Source organism: Apis cerana, unplaced genomic scaffold (assembly GCF_029169275.1).
Source record: "Apis cerana isolate GH-2021 unplaced genomic scaffold, AcerK_1.0 Chr0_AcerK, whole genome shotgun sequence".
Classification (NCBI taxonomy): Eukaryota; Metazoa; Arthropoda; class Insecta; order Hymenoptera; family Apidae; genus Apis; species Apis cerana.
In genome coordinates, this window is record NW_026893558.1 from 2,985,167 (window position 1) to 3,002,847 (window position 17,681).

General features: G+C 18.6%; 1 long non-coding RNA gene across 1 annotated transcript; it reads right to left on the reverse strand.

Moving 5' to 3' along the window:
• Window positions 1–1,348: 1,348 nt before the first annotated feature.
• On the reverse strand, window positions 1,349–3,020 carry LOC133667532 (uncharacterized). The gene is made up of 2 exons (XR_009833222.1): window positions 2,906–3,020; window positions 1,349–2,603 (listed from the first exon to the last, which is right to left on the reverse strand). It is a non-coding gene; the product is annotated as an uncharacterized LOC133667532 (long non-coding RNA).
• Between the last annotated feature and the right edge of the window lie 14,661 nt (window positions 3,021–17,681).

The following is a 17,681-nucleotide window of genomic DNA, read 5'->3' on the forward strand; positions in this document are numbered from 1 at the left end:
AATTTTAACATTATATTTTTAGTTGGTTATTATTCTAAAGATTTAATTATTGAATGTTTTTCTCTAGAAAAATATATTTATATTTTCAACAGTAAATTTAATTATTGGAACAATTTTAACCGTTTCGTGTTCTTTTTGAATAATTTTAGTAATAACAAATAAATATTTAATAATTAATGTTGTATTTAAAAAAGAAGATGAAATTATGGAAATTTCTATAATAATAATAATTTTAAGATTAATTTATTATGAATTTATAAATTAATAATATTTAAAATAATAATTATAAGAATAACTATAGGACATAATTTTTATAAATTTGTTTTATTAAGTAATAATTGGTTTATTGCAAATATTATTTATATTTATAAATATAATTTATAAAAGAATTTATAAAAAAAATTAATTTTATCAATATTTAATTATAAAGTATTCATTGAAAAATCAATTATTAAAATATTATCAAGTAAATTTTTATTTTTAACATTAAATTTACATAGTTTTAAAATTACTAATATTATATTAAAATTAATGTATTTTTAACTAGTATAATTTATGTAATTTATTTTTTAATTAACATAATTAATTTTATTAATTAATTAATTAAATTATTTATTTAAATAGCTTATATATAGAGTGTAATATTGAAAATATTAATGAAAATTTTTAAATTTTTAAATAGATAATAATATATAATTTAGTTAGAATAATATAATATCTAAATAATTTATTAACAATAAATTGCTAAATAATTAGCTTTAATTAATTTAAAATTTATTAAAATTTATTTATTATAACAATATATAAGAAGTAATAATTTACATTTAATTTCGACTTAAAGATTGATTCAATTAATTAAATCCTTATATTATTTTAGTTATTGTAATTATTATAATCTAATTAAAATATTCAATTTAAATAATTGTTTATTCCCTCAAATGATAATATTAAAATTAATAAAATTAAAAAATATGAAATTAATGTTCTATAAGATTTTAAATAATAAATAACAGGTAAAAATAAAATAATTTCAACATCAAAAATTAAGAATATTATTGTTATTAAAAAAAAAAAAGGAAGTGAAAAGGATAAATTAGATTTTCTAATAGGGCTAAATCCACATTCAAAAGGAGATCTTTTTCAAAATCTTTTTTTTTATTGAAATAAATTTATTAAAAGGATTAATGAAATTAAAGTGATTAATAAAAACATAAAAAGATATATATATATATAATTATATTAAATTTAATTAATTTTCTTAATTGAAAATTAAACGTATTTATTTATACAATATATATATATATAAATAATTAAAATTTAATTTTTAAATTTAAATCAATAAATAAACAAAATATAAATAAATAAAAATAATCAAATTACATCAGTAAAATGTCAATATCAAATGGCTAATTCAAAATTTATATTATGTTTATTTCAAAAATGAATTTTTAATAGTCGATATGGAGATACTAAAAGAAAAATGATCCAATTAGTACATGTAAACCATGAAATCTAATAGCTATAAAAAAAATTGAATAAAAAAAAGAAATAGAATCATAAATTTTATCATTAAAGCAAAAAAAAAAAAAAGAATTTAAATATTCAATTGTTTATAAAATAGTAAAATAAATCCCTAATAAAATTGTTTGTGTTAAATAAAATTTTCTATATTTTAATTTATTAATAATTAAATAATAATGACTTAATGTTACTGTAAATCTTACCTGGAGAAATTAAAGTAAATGAATTTAATAATGGAATTTCTATTGAATTAAAAAATTTAATATTTTTTGGTGATCATAATATATCAATTCCAATTTCATATTTGGGAAAATTGATGTATGAAAAAAAATCAAAAAAAAAAAAAAAATACAAAATATATTAATTCTGAAATAAGTAAAATTATTCTAAATTTTTAAAAATTAATAATAAAAAATGTATGTAATCCTTTATAATAAAATATTCTATCTCGAATAATATCACAAAATCAAAATATTATAATTATAAAGTGGTATTAATTATATTTAAAATTATAAGTAAAAAAATTGTTCTTGTTAATTCAAATAATCTAAAAGATAAAATAATTGGTCATGGCCAATTTATGATTACATTAAATGAAAAGTTTTTCTTCATTATTTATTAATTAAAATTCATTTGATTCTGAAAAATATAAAATTAAGAAAATTGAAAATACATATCATTGAATAATTGATATAAAAATTTCTAAAGTTAATAATGTATTTTGAATTAATAAATTAATTGGAATTATTGCAATAAAATTTCTAATAAAAATACCTAATAATGTTAAAATTAAATGTCCTGAAATTAAATTTGCTGATAATCAAATTGATAAAGTTCATTGATAAAGTCAAATAATTAATTTAACTAATTCAATAATAACTATAAAATTAATTAAAAATATTGGAGAGTCTTTATTGGAAAGCATTTTTTTTATCATATACTTCATATCAATCTTCTTACCAATACTTACTATTTTATCTCGTTCATCTTGTTACATGATACATTGATATTAATGTTCTTTTGATATACTTAAATCATTTTCATCTAAATTAATATTCACAACTAAATTCTTCTTCTTGTATCTTATTTGGAAAATGCACAAATGAAACATAAAAAGCATAAAAATGTACGCAAATATGTTTGTAATTAAATATTAAATTATAAAGATTATAATCATAGAAGAATAACAAAAATAACAATGTTTGATTCTGTTTGTTTTAATTTTCTAATGAAAAAAGAAAAATGAATATTTTAACCTGATGGACATTTAATCCAAGCTTAGTATTTTATTGCCATTATATTTTCAGATATATGTTTTACCGAAGGACCAAAAGTATTCCTATATCTAATCCAATCAAATTTCTTGTTCCGTTTCATTACTTACATTTAAAAATGATAGAATAGAATAGCTGTAAAGTCATGCTTCTGCATAACATTTTAAGGCTGCCTGTGTATTCTGACAGTGTGCAGTGTCAGACAGGCATATTGGATGAATTTTTCCTTATAAAAAAAAACAAAAAAATATTTATATATTTATTACATAAAAGTCAGATGTTAATATTTGACTTATTCCAATAATATATATAGAGGTTAATTTTTAATTTTATGATTTTATGAAAACTTACACGACATTTAAGAACACTAGAGTCAAAACTTTCTTCACCACTTTTACAAGAAAATACAATGCATTCTATGGATTCTATGGATTCAATGCATGCAATGGATTCTAATGAAACACGAGATGACATTACATTACAAATTTTTGCATTTATTAATGACAATTGAACAAATCCACGGATCTTTCGACCTTTATCTCGATTTTATCTTCTACAGAAAAAAAGGCAATCGTGCCCGTAATAAGGTTACGTGTGCTTCGGAATTGATGAATTTTCTTTATCCACATGATTCTTTAAACACTGCGTCATAGAATTTGTTTTTACAAGACAAATCACGAGATTAGACCATTATAAATTCCACATTGTCGATTTCCACGTAATATAGTTAAATAACATTAATATAGACAATTAAATCTTATTTTAGAACAAGATATATTTAAAATGGATTATTATTATTATTATTATTACGAACGTTTATCAATATATTTAAACACCAAAATTATTATGAATTTAAATATTTCTGCATTATTATAATTCTTCGTATTCTAATTATATCGTATAATTTTAAAAAGTATAATCTTCAAAATAACAAAACTATGAAAATTAATATGGAGAGAAACTATATGTGAGATTTATATTTACGTATGTTCTAAAATTCTACTATATAAACAATTGTTAATTTTATAATACAAATTGGTAAAAATATTCCAGAATTGATAAAAATTTCCAGAAAAATAGTTGAATTATTTACATTTCCACACTTTCAAATTAAATAAATAAAGAAAACTAAAGAAAACTAAAACACTTCACTAAGCACTTATTTAATATTTATGTATTAAGCATTTATTAAAATATTATTATTTCATACCATTGATTTTCTTTTTTTATTTCTTTTTACTGTCAAATTTTCAACTTTCATAACTTTCATTTTATAATCGTTAAGGTTACGTGTTATTTCGCATTATTCGTAGCAATCTTTTAAAATTATGCATTAAATTTGTTTATATATTTATAATTTACATTTTACATCGTATTTTTAAATATATTATTAATATATGTTTATGTATATGTATATGATTTACAAAATATAAATTCACAGAATATCTATTGGAAAATAATTAAACGTGACGACAAAAAACGATATTTAAATATCCTAAACGTATCTTAGCTCTTTTATAGCAGCATTCGATTTAAATTGTTATATATAAATATATATATATATATATTTACAATATAACAATTACATTGTTATAAATTAATAATGTACCACACCTGTTCACAATATTATTTTAATTATTTTAATTATCATAATTTTGATATATATTTAGTTATAAAAAATTAATTAACAAATATATGATATCACAAATTTATTTATCGAATAAATAACACTAATATTATCAGACGATATATATGACGTTTTTCATAAAAATATAAACTATTTATATTATCAAAAATCTTTATCTTTCTTTAATTTTCACCTTTATAAAAGGATACAATATATGCGTATATATATGTACATTTGTATTGTATACATACACACACATTTATACATATATAAACACATAAAATACGATCAATCTTTAATTTTTTTTAAATTAATTTAGATAATATGTTTGAACGAAGTACTTTTTTTAATGTAAATATGTAAATCCACTTTGTGTAAAATTTATTTATTTTTTAATTATTAACTTGTTAATAAGAATTTTATATGTACAGTTAGTCGCAGAAGTTTTCATACACTTTACACATATTCAATTAAATTCGTGTTATCGAAATCAACGATAATTTTGTTTTATATGAAATATTGCGAGTATAATAATATGAAACCATTTTTTTATTATGGAACATCATTTCAAAGCAGTGAAATTAATTTTTCAAATTTCAACATTATTTTTCTTTATATATAATTTCATTACGTAATGTTTCAAGATAAAATAAAATTTTAAATTACAAGATATTTAATTCTAAATCTATCATCGGAGATAAAAAGAAGTATATTTTCAGCAAAAATTGTATCCAAAATATGAAAAAATGAAAGTTGATTTCACATACTCAAAGAAATTTGTCCAAAAATAAATTATTCTATACATAACACTTTAATATATTGCTATATATAAGTTTTCATTGAAATCAAATCTTTCATAATAATTCAATTTCTTTACAAGATACTATAAAAAAATTTGCATGTCTATATATCAAATTACAAATAAAACCTCGAATAATCAAACTAACGGTTTATAATATCAGTAGTCTAAGTGCGTAATATAATTTTTTAGATAATTCAATAATTTATATTATTCATGAAATATGATAGTTTTACTGTATATTACCTGTTTATATATATACGTATACATATATATATGCATGCTTGTATATATATATATATATCAGTTTTTCCAGCTTTTTCATCTTTTTTCCTTCTTATCTATCAAATTATTTTCCAAATTACTATTATCGCATTTCCTTCTTTTTCTTTCTTTTTCAATGCTTCTGAATACGTAAGAATACCGTTAACGAAGATATTAAATATATACTTATTTTTACTCATAAATTTATCTTCAATTTTTTTTTTATGACTCATTCGTTCAATTATTAGTATCGCTTATTATATCGCTTATTATGTTTTCAAACTTCTAATTTCATCATGCCAATCTTTATCATTGCCTACCATAGAATATATGTTAAATATATAAAAATATATTAGATAGATATCATATTATCCTCCAATAAGAAACGATAACATCTAACTTCAAAATTTTCAATACTGCGTAGTAAAATTGTAGATTCTAAATTGTGTTGAGTCGTTGAATCCAAATATAATCTATTTCTATCCAAACTTGCAACTGTTAAAGTATCATTTCGAAAACTTGTGTATCTGCATCATCCGTAGTTAGATTATCGAAATCTAAAATTTTATTTAAGTAAAATGAATATTTCATAAAAATATTTCATCTTCTCCAATCTTCTTATTCCAATGCTTATACTATTTTATCTTGTTCATCTTGTTACGTGATACATTAATGTTCTTTTGATACGCTTAAATAATTTTCATCTAAATTAATATTCACAACTAAATTCTTCTGACAATCTTGTATCTTATTTTGAAAATGCACAAATGAAATGTTAAAAGCATGATAATGTACCATAGCGTACGAATCGCTTGTTGTAGAGTAACCAGCTAAAATTGAGCATAAAGATCAACGTTTCCCGCTTGTAAAGAACGAAGAGAACTATATTTGTCTCCTTTATCTTCAGAGATATAATCGTTTTAATAATACACTATTCATAAAATTCTAAAATTTTTCCTTCTTTATATGATCGTAATGTATGAACTGTTTGTAGAGGAGTAGACAGTCAAAATTGGGTAAAGGATTCTCACGATAAGGAATGTCGAACGTTATGATCGTATAAAGATGAAGAAATCTTTGAATTTCTTTAGAATTCGGTAATCTCTTTCGTTATATATGTATTGTATCGTTTTTATATTTACTATATATTTATTCAATATATGTATGGTTCTTTCGTATATTTGTGCATTGCTATTATTATGCGTATGTACTATGTTTATATTGCGTTATGTTATATTTATTATGTTATTAGATATATATATATATATATATATATATCTTTGAAATATATCGGAATATATGTATTTAAACTTGGATACTTAACGATGATTTAATGAAAGTGTTCTTCTTCTTATTTGTATGTATATACATCTTTTCTGTATGCTTTGTGTATAAATATGTATATATACGTATGTGATTATTGTTCGAATGTATATCGCTATTATTAAATATCCGCTATATTTATGTTACAATATATTTATTATATATATTTTATATTTTCGGAGTATGAAGGAAGATACATTTCTTTTTAGTTTAGGTATATATCGTTTCTGTGTGTGTTTGTACATATATATATGATTTTTACATGTGTGTGTAAATCGTTATTATTATATACCTACTATATTTATATCGTGTTATACTATGTTATGTTCCTATTATATTTGTACATATATATAGTTTTAATTGCGTGTGTTTATATATATACCATTTTATCTGTCCATATATGTGTGTTTCTTAACACCACCACTCTTGTACATAAGAACGTTAAAACTTTTTTCAAGATATCGTTTTTATATGTCTATTGTATATATATTATTCGAATAATGTATGTGTATGTATATCTTAAACGAACGTATGTGTGTATATATTATTTTTGTGCGTTTGTATAGCGCTGTATCGTTTACTTACTATATTTATATTACGTTGTATATGCGATATATTTTCGGAGATTCAACGGTTTTAAATATGAAATTTTTTTCTTTTATCTAAATATAATACGTAAATCCAGAGATGTAAAGTAACGAATGAAAATACGTTTTCTTTTTATCTTATATATGTAGTTTCTGTATATAATCTGTATATATATTATTTCTTGTGTGTATGAATTTATATATGTACTTATACGATTTATGTATGGATAGCTATATAGCTATAATGTAGCTCTAATATAATAAAATAGCTATAGTACATATATATGATTTATGTATTATATTATTATTATATCCAGAGATAAAGTGGTTTTAACATTACCTAATTCTAAAAATTTCAAAATTTCCTATTCGTTATACGATCATAATGTAGAATAACCAGCCAAAATTGAATGTAATGAGTTCTCTCGACAATGGGTTTCATGCTCGTATGAAGAAATTTTGGAATCCTTAGAATTCGGTAATCTTAAAATAGGTGAATTACTGAAGATAATAGACATAATAGACATATATATATTTTGTTATAATTGCAACCAGAAAACATTGTCATTTACACTAAATTTTCCCTAGTTATTCTATGACAATCGCTTCAAATCTATTATCGAATAAAGTTGGAATTAAACTATTTAGCTAAATAATAATTAAAATTTATTAAATTAATATTTTTAATAATTTTATTATTTTTTATATTTACATTATACTATAATCTAAATTTTCTAAGATTTTTAATTTTAACAGAATTTTTGGTTATTATAGTTTTATTTTATATTATTGATAATGAAATTAATACATGATTATTTTTAATTTTTTAATATTTTCTGTTTGTGAATTAGTTTTGGGTATATCATTATTAGCAAGAATAAATTATGAATTATGTCATCGAAAATTAAGAATATTAGATTTAATTTATTAACTTAGGATTATTATAATTTTATTAATATTTGTATATTTATTTATATTATTTATTAAAAAAATAATTTAAATTTAATTATAATATTATTAATAAATTTACTTAATTTACTTACTTTTAATTGAATTGAATGAATTTTTATTTTTTGTAATTTTAGTTTCAATAATATTTCTTACTATTTAATAATATTAACTTTATGAGTTTTTTGATTAATTTTTTTATAATTAAATAATAATAGAATAAATTGTTTGTTTATAAATTTATTATTAATAATTTCATTATTATTAGTTTTTATATCAATAAACTTATTGGTATTTTATTTATTTTATGAATTAGATTTATTTTATTGATTTTTATTTAATTGCCAAATGATGATGATTAAGAAAATCCTTAATTATCAAATTTAATTAATATTTTATACAATAATTTTTTCATTAATTATATTATATATTATTTATTATATTTATTGAATTGTAGATTAAATTAATTGTAGATTAAATTTAATATTAATTGAAAAATTAAATTTAAATTTAAATTTAATATTATTTATGTATTTATTAATATCATTTTTAGTTAAAATTCCAATTTATTTACTTCATGGTTGATTATTAAAGACTCATGTTGAAGCATGATGGTTATTATGAATCAATAATTTTAGCTTCAATTATATTGAAATTAGGAGGATATGGAATATTATGATTAATAAAAATTTTTAAGAATCAATTTATTTTTATACAAAAATTTTAATTGTAATTAATTCATTTGGAATTTTAATTTTAAGATTAATATGTTTATCTCAGTATGATATAAAATCTATTGTTGCAATTTCATCAATTGTATATATAGGATTAATAATTATAAGAATATTAACTTTTTTTAAAATAAGAATAAATGGTGGTTATTTAATAATAATTTCTCGTGGTCTTAAATTTTCAGGATTATTTTTTCTTAGTAAATATAATTTATAAACAAACTAGACGTTTAATATTTGTTAATAAAGATATAATTAACTTTATATCTACAATATTTTTATTTTGATTTGTAATATGTTCATCTATATTTATCTATATAATCTATATAATATAGGATCACCTGTTTCATTAAATTTAGTAAGTGAAATTATATTAATACTTATGGTTTAGTATCATGATTAAAATTTATAATTATTATTTTAAAAATATATCGTTTATTTAGATTTATTTATTTATATTAACTAATCATGGAAAAACTTATATAAGATTTAAAATTAATAATTTTATTTATTGGTTGAATATTTTATTTTAATAATACATTATTTTAATAATTGAATTCCATTAAATTTAATGTTTTCAAAATTATATTTTATTTAATATTTATTTAAATAGTTTAATAAAAATATTGATTTGTGAAATTATATAAATATAAATTTATTTTAAATTATCATAAAAATATAATTAATTGGAATTTTGTTATTTAAATTTAGATTATTTATTATATTATTAAGATTTTTATATTTAAGTAAAATTGTTATTTTAAATAAAATATTTATACATTTAATTCTATAAAATTTAATTTTTTAATAATAATTGATTATAAATCATTAATACTCATTTTTTTAGTAAGGATTTTTCTATAATTATTATTTATTGAATTAGATATATAAATTTAAGAGAATTAAAAATAAATATTTTTATATTTTTATATTTAATAATTTTATTTTTAATTTCTATATATATATTAATTTCAAGACCAAATATATTATCAATTATTTTAGGTTGAGATAAGTTAGAATTAATTTTTTATTTTTAGTAATTTATCGCATAAAAATAAAATCATTTACTTCAGGTAACTTTAACTATTACATATAGTTTATTTTAAAACGTGATATTGGATTATTATTAATTATTAATTATATGTTTAATAATTTATTACGGAAGATGAAATTTATCTTTTTATAAAATAAATAAATTTATAATGATTTTTTTATTGTTAATAGCTTTCACTAAAAGAGCTCAAATTCCTTTTTCAATTTGATTATCAATGGCAATGAAAGATCCAACATCTGTTTCATTTTTAATTCATTCTTCAATATTGATAACAGCTGGAATTTATTTATCAATTCGTTATGTAGATTTATTAGAGCGTAAATATAAAAATATTATTTTATTAATTTCAAAATTAACAATATTATTTGCTGAATTTCAGCAAATTTTGAATTAGATTTAAAAAAAAATTGTTGCTTATTCAACATTAAGACAATTAGGTTTTATAATAAGAATATTATCTAGGATTTACTGAATTAGTATTTTTATTTATTTTATTTATTTATTCGTGCAAAATTTAAGTCATTAATATTTATTTATTAATGTGTTGGAAGATATATACATTTTATAAATTGAAATCAAGATATTCAATTATATTATGCTTCAAATATATTATGCTTATCCATTAAAAAGGATAATTATTATTTGTTCAATTTTAACATTATATTTTTAGTTGGTTATTATTCTAAAGATTTAATTATTGAATGTTTTTCTCTAGAAAAATATATTTATATTTTTCAACAGTAAATTTAATTATTGGAACAATTTTAACCGTTTCGTGTTCTTTTTGAATAATTTTAGTAATAACAAATAAATATTTAATAATTAATGTTGTATTTAAAAAAGAAGATGAAATTATGGAAATTTCTATAATAATAATAATTTTAAGATTAATTTATTATGAATTTATAAATTAATAATATTTAAAATAATAATTATAAGAATAACTATAGGACATAATTTTTATAAATTTGTTTTATTAAGTAATAATTGGTTTATTGCAAATATTATTTATATTTATAAATATAATTTATAAAAGAATTTATAAAAAAAATTAATTTTATCAATATTTAATTATAAAGTATTCATTGAAAAATCAATTATTAAAATATTATCAAGTAAATTTTTATTTTTAACATTAAATTTACATAGTTTTAAAATTACTAATATTATATTAAAATTAATGTATTTTTAACTAGTATAATTTATGTAATTTATTTTTTAATTAACATAATTAATTTTATTAATTAATTAATTAAATTATTTATTTAAATAGCTTATATATAGAGTGTAATATTGAAAATATTAATGAAAATTTTTAAATTTTTAAATAGATAATAATATATAATTTAGTTAGAATAATATAATATCTAAATAATTTATTAACAATAAATTGCTAAATAATTAGCTTTAATTAATTTAAAATTTATTAAAATTTATTTATTATAACAATATATAAGAAGTAATAATTTACATTTAATTTCGACTTAAAGATTGATTCAATTAATTAAATCCTTATATTATTTTAGTTATTGTAATTATTATAATCTAATTAAAATATTCAATTTAAATAATTGTTTATTCCCTCAAATGATAATATTAAAATTAATAAAATTAAAAAATATGAAATTAATGTTCTATAAGATTTTAAATAATAAATAACAGGTAAAAATAAAATAATTTCAACATCAAAAATTAAGAATATTATTGTTATTAAAAAAAAAAAAGGAAGTGAAAAGGATAAATTAGATTTTCTAATAGGGCTAAATCCACATTCAAAAGGAGATCTTTTTCAAAATCTTTTTTTTTTATTGAAATAAATTTATTAAAAGGATTAATGAAATTAAAGTGATTAATAAAAACATAAAAAGATATATATATATATAATTATATTAAATTTAATTAATTTTCTTAATTGAAAATTAAACGTATTTATTTATACAATATATATATATAAATAATTAAAATTTAATTTTTAAATTTAAATCAATAAATAAACAAAATATAAATAAATAAAAATAATCAAATTACATCAGTAAAATGTCAATATCAAATGGCTAATTCAAAATTTATATTATGTTTATTTCAAAAATGAATTTTTAATAGTCGATATGGAGATACTAAAAGAAAAATGATCCAATTAGTACATGTAAACCATGAAATCTAATAGCTATAAAAAAAATTGAATAAAAAAAAGAAATAGAATCATAAATTTTATCATTAAAGCAAAAAAAAAAAAAAGAATTTAAATATTCAATTGTTTATAAAATAGTAAAATAAATCCCTAATAAAATTGTTTGTGTTAAATAAAATTTTCTATATTTTAATTTATTAATAATTAAATAATAATGACTTAATGTTACTGTAAATCTTACCTGGAGAAATTAAAGTAAATGAATTTAATAATGGAATTTCTATTGAATTAAAAAATTTAATATTTTTTGGTGATCATAATATATCAATTCCAATTTCATATTTGGGAAAATTGATGTATGAAAAAAAATCAAAAAAAAAAAAAAATACAAAATATATTAATTCTAAAATAAGTAAAATTATTCTAAATTTTTAAAAATTAATAATAAAAAATGTATGTAATCCTTTATAATAAAATATTCTATCTCGAATAATATCACAAAATCAAAATATTATAATTATAAAGTGGTATTAATTATATTTAAAATTATAAGTAAAAAAATTGTTCTTGTTAATTCAAATAATCTAAAAGATAAAATAATTGGTCATGGCCAATTTATGATTACATTAAATGAAAAGTTTTTCTTCATTATTTATTAATTAAAATTCATTTGATTCTGAAAAATATAAAATTAAGAAAATTGAAAATACATATCATTGAATAATTGATATAAAAATTTCTAAAGTTAATAATGTATTTTGAATTAATAAATTAATTGGAATTATTGCAATAAAATTTCTAATAAAAATACCTAATAATGTTAAAATTAAATGTCCTGAAATTAAATTTGCTGATAATCAAATTGATAAAGTTCATTGATAAAGTCAAATAATTAATTTAACTAATTCAATAATAACTATAAAATTAATTAAAAATATTGGAGAGTCTTTATTGGAAAGCATTTTTTTTATCATATACTTCATATCAATCTTCTTACCAATACTTACTATTTTATCTCGTTCATCTTGTTACATGATACATTGATATTAATGTTCTTTTGATATACTTAAATCATTTTCATCTAAATTAATATTCACAACTAAATTCTTCTTCTTGTATCTTATTTGGAAAATGCACAAATGAAACATAAAAAGCATAAAAATGTACGCAAATATGTTTGTAATTAAATATTAAATTATAAAGATTATAATCATAGAAGAATAACAAAAATAACAATGTTTGATTCTGTTTGTTTTAATTTTCTAATGAAAAAAGAAAAATGAATATTTTAACCTGATGGACATTTAATCCAAGCTTAGTATTTTATTGCCATTATATTTTCAGATATATGTTTTACCGAAGGACCAAAAGTATTCCTATATCTAATCCAATCAAATTTCTTGTTCCGTTTCATTACTTACATTTAAAAATGATAGAATAGAATAGCTGTAAAGTCATGCTTCTGCATAACATTTTAAGGCTGCCTGTGTATTCTGACAGTGTGCAGTGTCAGACAGGCATATTGGATGAATTTTTTCCTTATAAAAAAAAAAAAAAATATTTATATATTTATTACATAAAAGTCAGATGTTAATATTTGACTTATTCCAATAATATATATAGAGGTTAATTTTTAATTTTATGATTTTATGAAAACTTACACGACATTTAAGAACACTAGAGTCAAAACTTTCTTCACCACTTTTACAAGAAAATACAATGCATTCTATGGATTCTATGGATTCAATGCATGCAATGGATTCTAATGAAACACGAGATGACATTACATTACAAATTTTTGCATTTATTAATGACAATTGAACAAATCCACGGATCTTTCGACCTTTATCTCGATTTTATCTTCTACAGAAAAAAATTAAGGCAATCGTGCCCGTAATAAGGTTACGTGTGCTTCGGAATTGATGAATTTTCTTTATCCACATGATTCTTTAAACACTGCGTCATAGAATTTGTTTTTACAAGACAAATCACGAGATTAGACCATTATAAATTCCACATTGTCGATTTCCACGTAATATAGTTAAATAACATTAATATAGACAATTAAATCTTATTTTAGAACAAGATATATTTAAAATGGATTATTATTATTATTATTATTACGAACGTTTATCAATATATTTAAACACCAAAATTATTATGAATTTAAATATTTCTGCATTATTATAATTCTTCGTATTCTAATTATATCGTATAATTTTAAAAAGTATAATCTTCAAAATAACAAAACTATGAAAATTAATATGGAGAGAAACTATATGTGAGATTTATATTTACGTATGTTCTAAAATTCTACTATATAAACAATTGTTAATTTTATAATACAAATTGGTAAAAATATTCCAGAATTGATAAAAATTTCCAGAAAAATAGTTGAATTATTTACATTTCCACACTTTCAAATTAAATAAATAAAGAAAACTAAAGAAAACTAAAACACTTCACTAAGCACTTATTTAATATTTATGTATTAAGCATTTATTAAAATATTATTATTTCATACCATTGATTTTCTTTTTTTATTTCTTTTTACTGTCAAATTTTCAACTTTCATAACTTTCATTTTATAATCGTTAAGGTTACGTGTTATTTCGCATTATTCGTAGCAATCTTTTAAAATTATGCATTAAATTTGTTTATATATTTATAATTTACATTTTACATCGTATTTTTAAATATATTATTAATATATGTTTATGTATATGTATATGATTTACAAAATATAAATTCACAGAATATCTATTGGAAAATAATTAAACGTGACGACAAAAAACGATATTTAAATATCCTAAACGTATCTTAGCTCTTTTATAGCAGCATTCGATTTAAATTGTTATATATAAATATATATATATATATATTTACAATATAACAATTACATTGTTATAAATTAATAATGTACCACACCTGTTCACAATATTATTTTAATTATTTTAATTATCATAATTTTGATATATATTTAGTTATAAAAAATTAATTAACAAATATATGATATCACAAATTTATTTATCGAATAAATAACACTAATATTATCAGACGATATATATGACGTTTTTCATAAAAATATAAACTATTTATATTATCAAAAATCTTTATCTTTCTTTAATTTTCACCTTTATAAAAGGATACAATATATGCGTATATATATGTACATTTGTATTGTATACATACACACACATTTATACATATATAAACACATAAAATACGATCAATCTTTAATTTTTTTTAAATTAATTTAGATAATATGTTTGAACGAAGTACTTTTTTTAATGTAAATATGTAAATCCACTTTGTGTAAAATTTATTTATTTTTTAATTATTAACTTGTTAATAAGAATTTTATATGTACAGTTAGTCGCAGAAGTTTTCATACACTTTACACATATTCAATTAAATTCGTGTTATCGAAATCAACGATAATTTTGTTTTATATGAAATATTGCGAGTATAATAATATGAAACCATTTTTTTATTATGGAACATCATTTCAAAGCAGTGAAATTAATTTTTCAAATTTCAACATTATTTTTCTTTATATATAATTTCATTACGTAATGTTTCAAGATAAAATAAAATTTTAAATTACAAGATATTTAATTCTAAATCTATCATCGGAGATAAAAAGAAGTATATTTTCAGCAAAAATTGTATCCAAAATATGAAAAAATGAAAGTTGATTTCACATACTCAAAAAAATTTTTGTCCAAAAATAAATTATTCTATACATAACACTTTAATATATTGCTATATATAAGTTTTCATTGAAATCAAATCTTTCATAATAATTCAATTTCTTTACAAGATACTATAAAAAATTTGCATGTCTATATATCAAATTACAAATAAAACCTCGAATAATCAAACTAACGGTTTATAATATCAGTAGTCTAAGTGCGTAATATAATTTTTTAGATAATTCAATAATTTATATTATTCATGAAATATGATAGTTTTACTGTATATTACCTGTTTATATATATACGTATACATATATATATATGCATGCTTGTATATATATATATATATATATCAGTTTTTCCAGCTTTTTCATCTTTTTTCCTTCTTATCTATCAAATTATTTTCCAAATTACTATTATCGCATTTCCTTCTTTTTCTTTCTTTTTCAATGCTTCTGAATACGTAAGAATACCGTTAACGAAGATATTAAATTTATACTTATTTTTACTCATAAATTTATCTTCAATTTTTTTATGACTCATTCGTTCAATTACGTATCGCTTATTATATCGCTTATTATGTTTTCAAACTTCTAATTTCATCATGCCAATCTTTATCATTGCCTACCATAGAATATATGTTAAATATATAAAAATATATTAGATAGATATCATATTATCCTCCAATAAGAAACGATAACATCTAACTTCAAAATTTTCAATACTGCGTAGTAAAATTGTAGATTCTAAATTGTGTTGAGTCGTTGAATCCAAATATAATCTATTTCTATCCAAACTTGCAACTGTTAAAGTATCATTTCGAAAACTTGTGTATCTGCATCATCCGTAGTTAGATTATCGAAATCTAAAATTTTATTTAAGTAAAATGAATATTTCATAAAAATATTTCATCTTCTCCAATCTTCTTATTCCAATGCTTATACTATTTTATCTTGTTCATCTTGTTACGTGATACATTAATGTTCTTTTGATACGCTTAAATAATTTTCATCTAAATTAATATTCACAACTAAATTCTTCTGACAATCTTGTATCTTATTTTGAAAATGCACAAATGAAATGTTAAAAGCATGATAATGTACCATAGCGTACGAATCGCTTGTTGTAGAGTAACCAGCTAAAATTGAGCATAAAGATCAACGTTTCCCGCTTGTAAAGTACGCAGAAAACTATATTTGTCTCCTTTATTTTCAGAGATTTACAATCGTTTTAATTAAATACACTAAAAAAATACATTATTCATAAAATTCTAAAATTTTTTCTTCTTTATACGATCGTAATATATGAACTGCTTGTAGAGAAGTAAACGACCAAAATTGAGTGTAAAGAGCTCCTCTCGCTAAGGGATTTCAAAAGTTATATATTATAGTCGTATAAAGATGAAGAAATTTTGGATTCCTTATAATTCGGTAATCTCTTATATCTTTCGTTATACATATATTGTATCGTTTTTATATTTACTACATATTTATTCAATATATGTCTATATGTATATATGTATATATGTATTTACTACATATTCATTCAATATATATACGGTTTTTTCGTCTATTTGTGCATTGCTATTGTTATGCGTATGTTTATATCGCGTTATGTTATATTTATTATGTTATTATTATATATATATATGTTATATATCTTTGAAATATATCGGAATATATGTATTTAAACTTGGATACTTAACGATGATTTAATGAAAATGT